Source organism: Rhea americana, unplaced genomic scaffold, assembly GCF_003343005.1.
Source record: "Rhea americana isolate MKP2758 unplaced genomic scaffold, rheAme1 scaffold_430, whole genome shotgun sequence".
Lineage (NCBI taxonomy): Eukaryota > Metazoa > Chordata > Aves > Rheiformes > Rheidae > Rhea > Rhea americana.
In genome coordinates this window covers 120,441-125,842 of record NW_028186569.1, presented here as the reverse complement: position 1 = coordinate 125,842, position 5,402 = coordinate 120,441, and the positions used below count along the sequence as shown (strand labels likewise).

Here is a 5,402-nt window from a genome sequence, read left to right as displayed (position 1 = left end):
CTTGCTTTCTTCTCGAGACGTGATTATTTTTTTTTAATTGATGCCCTGAGTAATTTATCATTTGGGTTCATCCTTTTTTCTTCTTTTTTTCGCCCTCCCCCCTTTTTTGGGGGGAGAGGCCAGCCCCAAACGCCCAAAGCCTTGGTGCCCGGCGGCGCCCACCTCCAGCGTCGCCTTTGCCATTCGGTGTCGGTCAAGACGGCGCCGGCTTGGGAAAAGGCAACGAAATCCAAGCGACCGAAATGCCGCCGCGCCAGCCGAACCCGTCAAAGCGCTGCCGCCGTCACCTCGCCTCAAGGCGGCCGGTGACCGGCAAGTGACGCGTCCCCAAGGCCGGTGCAGCCGTGTGGCTTCAGTCCMACCGGTTCCTCCAGCTTCCCGAGAGCCGAGAAATCCGGGTACCGGCCCGAAAGCCGTCGCCCTCGTCGAGGGTCCCCTGTGAGCCATGGGGCAGGGGACTGACGCTGCGGTGGTGGCAACTGCCGCTGTCCCCCGAGCGTGTCCCCATCCCCATCGGATGCGAAGACCAAGCCCGGATAGAGATCGGAGGCAACCACGAAGGGCAAACGTGTGTTATTAGGTGGCGATGGAAAGGCTCATCGGGTGCAAGGGCCGGAGCAAAAGAAGAATAAATAAAGATAATATAAAATAAATAAATACATACATAAATAAATAAATAGATGAATAAATAAATAAAGAACCGGGCACGGCATGGCACGTCTGTGTGCATGCACTCCACGTGCAGACATGCGTGCACACGTGTGTATGCGTGCACTCTGCATGCAAACAGGCACGCACACACATGCACGCATGAGAAAACACATACGCGTGTGCATGTATGCACACAATCCACGTGCAAACACGCATGCACACACCATGCGTGAGAAAACATGCATGCATGCACCTCACATGCAAGCAGGCACGCGCACTTGCATGTGCATGCACCCCACGTGTGAACGTGCAAGCACACATGTGCATGCACCCCACACAAACACGCGCGCACACATACACGTGCACACACCCACACAAACACACGTACTCATTTGCTTGTGTGCACTCCTCGCACACACACACGCATGCGAGCGCACACAGGCAGCCAAACACCAACACGGATGCGTTCACGCTGCTGCTCACAAGCACACGCGTGCCTGCGTGCACATCCTCTGCCCCTCGCACACGGCCACACGCATGCAAACGCCTACATGTATGCACATACGTGAAGGCTTGCACATGCAGGAGTGCACACAAATGCAAGGACGAGCATGGGCACACGTGCTCATGCATGCACACACGTCCTCACATGTGCACATGCATGTACACGCACTCATTGCCCCTGCAGGAATTGCCCCGTGCATGGATTCCTCCGTGCAGGAATTGCCCCGTGCAAGACCCCGTAGAGCGATTACTTCATGCAAAAATTGCCCCGAACTGGCATTGCCCCTCTGCAGGAATTGGCAGCTGGCACCACTGCCTGGGCGCTAACGGGTGCCAGGGGCACCAGGCAGCTCCACGTCCCCTTTGCAAGGCCAAGGGTGCTGCCCGGCAGCGTCCCCCACACCTTCGCGTCRCCCCCGGTGGCACCGGTCCCCTCATCCCGCTCCCATCCCCTGCCCTTGCGCCGGACCCTCCGGCCACAAGAGCCTTTTCTCCTGGCCCGTGCCCAAACCGGGAGGCCGCGGGGATTTCCAGGAGGCTCTTCCCGGAAAGCAGCGGCCGGCCGGGATCGGAGTCAGCTGCCCCGGCTCCCCCCGCCGATGCTCTTGCACAACAGCGTCTCSGGCCGCGGCCGGAGGAGAAAAAAGCCGAGCGAGGCAGCGCACAGCGTTTTGCAGATCAATCGTTTGCGCCCAACGGCTAAACCCGAGCCGGAGGACAGCAGTAAGGATCGCGAAGGCTCTTGCATCACACGAGATGGCACCGGCGCCAAAACACGTGCCCCTGGGCCAGGGCAAGGCCCGATTCTGCCGCCCCTTTTGGGGCTGCAATCAAAGTAATTACGTCTCGCGCAACGGGAGCTGCTTCCTTCTCCRGGTGTTACGGCTCCGAGCCGATGCCGCCCGGCGCCGCGTCTCGGCTTCGCTTCCTGCCTTCGCGAAGGCGCCTGAGCATTCGCTCGGACCTTGGTACCCCCAGGCGCGGGGCGAGCTTATCCTCGCGGAGCGCCCGGGAAGYGAAGCTGCGGAGGCCTTGGAGAACGAGGGTGACGCTCGGCGAGGCGGCTTCGGAGCTCCTGGGTCACACCAAACCTCAGCTACTTCTGCACGACTGTTTGCAGCAGGCGCCAAAAGCAGGAGCTTAGAGAAAGCGTGTAGGAAGCGGGCTCACGCGTGGTGATCGCCCCCGGTATCACCCTTGCTGCCTCCAGCAACCTGCAGAACGGGGATTTTCCGAACCAGGAGCGAAGGTTGGGRCATGACGGTCCGCCGGGAACTGAGCAGGAACAGGTTTGTACTTCAGGGTGAGCCGCATGGTTCTCCCGGCACCACTGCCGGTACGGAGGCACGTGTAGGGGTCTGCAGCCCCCAAACGAAACCCCACGCAGGGGCTTCAGCCTGACCTGTGGATCTGRTGCCACAGGAGATGCCCTGGGATATCGAAGTTGACTGCTCAGGGCTGTGTCCTTCTGGAGCGGTGGCTAAGGAGGCCAATTTTCAGCTGAAAAATAACTCTTTCCCATATTGCCAGATCTGAGGAAAGCCCTCAGTGACCAGCTCAGAGGGAAGCACCTATTTTGGAGACAGTCCTTCAGGCCCATAACACCTGGATGAAGGTGGCCCCATCAAGGCAACCAGCACGAACGGTAATGTGTGCAGCGCAGATCTACACRCGCATGACAGATCCCACCGTGCACRGATGGACGGGCAGGAGGAGCTGGAGCATGTGATCTCAGTGAGGCTGGGACATCTCTGGATGAGGATCTTCATGTCAGCAGCGCATCGGTCAGTGAAAATATTCCCACACAGATTCAGACGCCGGAGGCTGGAGATCTTGGCAAGAGCGGATGAGTGTTGCTTACAGGAGCCATCTGAGAGACTGCAGCTGTGGAGCCTGCAAAGGCCCCAACGCGGGGGGAACCTGTTAGCATCTACCCACCATCCTTCCTCAGAGGGCCACAGCACTGACCTTCTCCCTGGCCTCCCACCCACCCATTGCTGCTCCCGGACCAAAGCCATGGATCTGAGGATCCAGCTGTACATGAGCTTCCTGCAGGCAGCAGACGCTCTGATGAAAGATCTTCCCCCACCAAGGCAAAGGAGCAGGTAGAAGGATGTTTTGCTTCTTTCATACGCTCCTTGAAAGAGAGCACTATGTAACGGGACCCTTAGGAGGTTCCTCTGGCCCGCTGTGACTCCTTCTGGCTCATTATCTTCTGCTCAGATCAGAAGTAAATTTGGTTTGGACCACTGAGAACTACGGAGCATCACACAGCTTTAACCACCGAACRGGCACCGTGGAGGGGCAGCATTCCCCCTTGGCTCCGGGCACCATCTCCATCGCCTTATCCTTAGCGGCTGCCTCCAACCTCGGGCTCCGGCTCAGCAGACATCCCTGGCAGCGCCTGTGACCCCCCTCCAAAGTGAATTTCCCTTTCTGCTCAGTGACAGGCACGTAACACAAGACGGGACGCAGACACAAGCCAGAGAGCCRCGCCAGCATGAGATGTGGCCATGTGGCCCGTGGTCACCTGGGCGATACTCACCCTAATTTCTGTATCACGCACCTTGGGCTCCCCAGTGCTCTTAATAAGCGGGAAATGCCCTTGTCCTGCAGTTTGTTCTTCTTGAGGTCCAGTTTCAACAAGGTTTTGTTCTCCTCCAAGGCAAAGGCCACATCTTCACAGCACGGTTGGGTGAAGGCATTCTTCTCTAGACCAGCGGACACGCAGACGGTGACAGGAAGGTGCTGATGAGAATGAGGAGGCTAGAACAGCACAAAGGAAAGGTCAGGAAGAGCGATACTACAAGAGATTAGGACAAAATAGGACTGGTGACAGCTCAGATGAGGCAGGGCAGGAACGAGACATTGGTGAGATGTCCTTGGTGAGATAACGGACCAGTTATCTTAAGAGAGGCAAAAAATAAGAACAGAAGGGATGGCACGGAGGGGTACAGGTAAGAGACAGAAGCCACTGCATGAACTGGGAGAGAAAGAGACCTCCAWGAAGGTTTTCCTGGATGGCCTAGATGCCACCATGCATGGCCAAGCCTGCATGGGTTTACTGTTGAGAGGCCAAAGAAAAGGCAAAGGACCAGCAGCCTGGAGAAATGCAGCTTGTGGCAGCGGGGATGCAGCTGGCTGTGGCCCCAGGTGGATCAGAGGTGTTTCAGGTTCTCCATGTGACAGTCCAGCTTCACTAGGGCAGAGCAGATGTCCTTCATCACGATATCCTTTAGATCATTTTGAATGAGACCGTGGAAGTTGAAGAAGAAAACCTAAGCCTGGAAAGCAGGGCTAGACCCATCAGGGCCACCACAGCAAGCGATCTAGCAATTAGCAGGATAAAGGAATAGGATCTGCAGGTTTTAGGCAATTCTAGACTCAGATCCCTCCATTCCTCGGTTCCTTCTTTCTGCTCCCGAGCTGTCATTCCCACACCTCTCACAGCACAGCCTGGCTCCTCTTGGCCTCCTCCAAGCTCTCCTCTAAGACACGGCTCTCCTAGATGCTGAAATGCCTCTCTCTCCTGGTGGCAGAGCACCACAGCACAGCGTTAGGGCTGGAGGCAGCTTGGGGCAAGGCCTAGAGTAAGGTCCTTGTAGCTCCTCATCATAAAAACTCTCCTGCGAAGGCAGTATCCCATCCCCACTCCTCAGCTACTTTCTCATCTCAGCTCTCAGATTTTGTGCAGCTCAGTGCCAAGTTTCTCCAGGCCTTCAGCCCAGATGTAGCACGAATCCAGGATCAGACGCTCTATCTCGTTGTGACAATTCAAGACATAAGCAAGGACCGTACAACCCACAGGCTCTGCAAGGTCCACGCAAGCATCTTGGACAGCCACGCCAAACGCAAGCTGGCTGCTCCGGGATTCAACGAGCAAACTGGACAAGTTTATCGGCTTCCTCTTCTCTTCAGGCTCTTTCGCACTCTGCGGTTCCTTGTAGTCAACCTTACGTGGCCACCCAGTAACAGGACGAGTCATCTCTCCAGCGGAGCTCAGCTTGCAGGATGGGAAAGAGCACTGAGAAACGAGAGAAGATTTCAGGGTTGCCTTCGTTACGAGACCTGGTGCTGTCCAGGACAAGATTTTGGTGGTTTTCCTGGTCACTCGGGACAGGCTGAGGCCACGGGCCCAGGTGGGAGCGCGACCCTCACCGCGGGCCACCGCCACTCACCGCGGGCCACCGCCGTCGCCCCCACCAGTCACCACTTTTGGTTGTCAGTGGTGCCGACCTGGCCTGGCC

The 5,402-nt window shown here is 57.1% G+C and overlaps 1 long non-coding RNA gene across 1 annotated transcript; it reads right to left on the bottom strand.

Moving 5' to 3' along the window:
* Positions 1-5: 5 nt before the first annotated feature.
* Positions 6-5,396, bottom strand: LOC146589826 (uncharacterized). The gene is made up of 2 exons (XR_014897107.1): positions 3,701-5,396; positions 6-3,048 (listed from the first exon to the last, which is right to left on the bottom strand). It is a non-coding gene; the product is annotated as an uncharacterized LOC146589826 (long non-coding RNA).
* Positions 5,397-5,402: the final 6 nt, after the last annotated feature.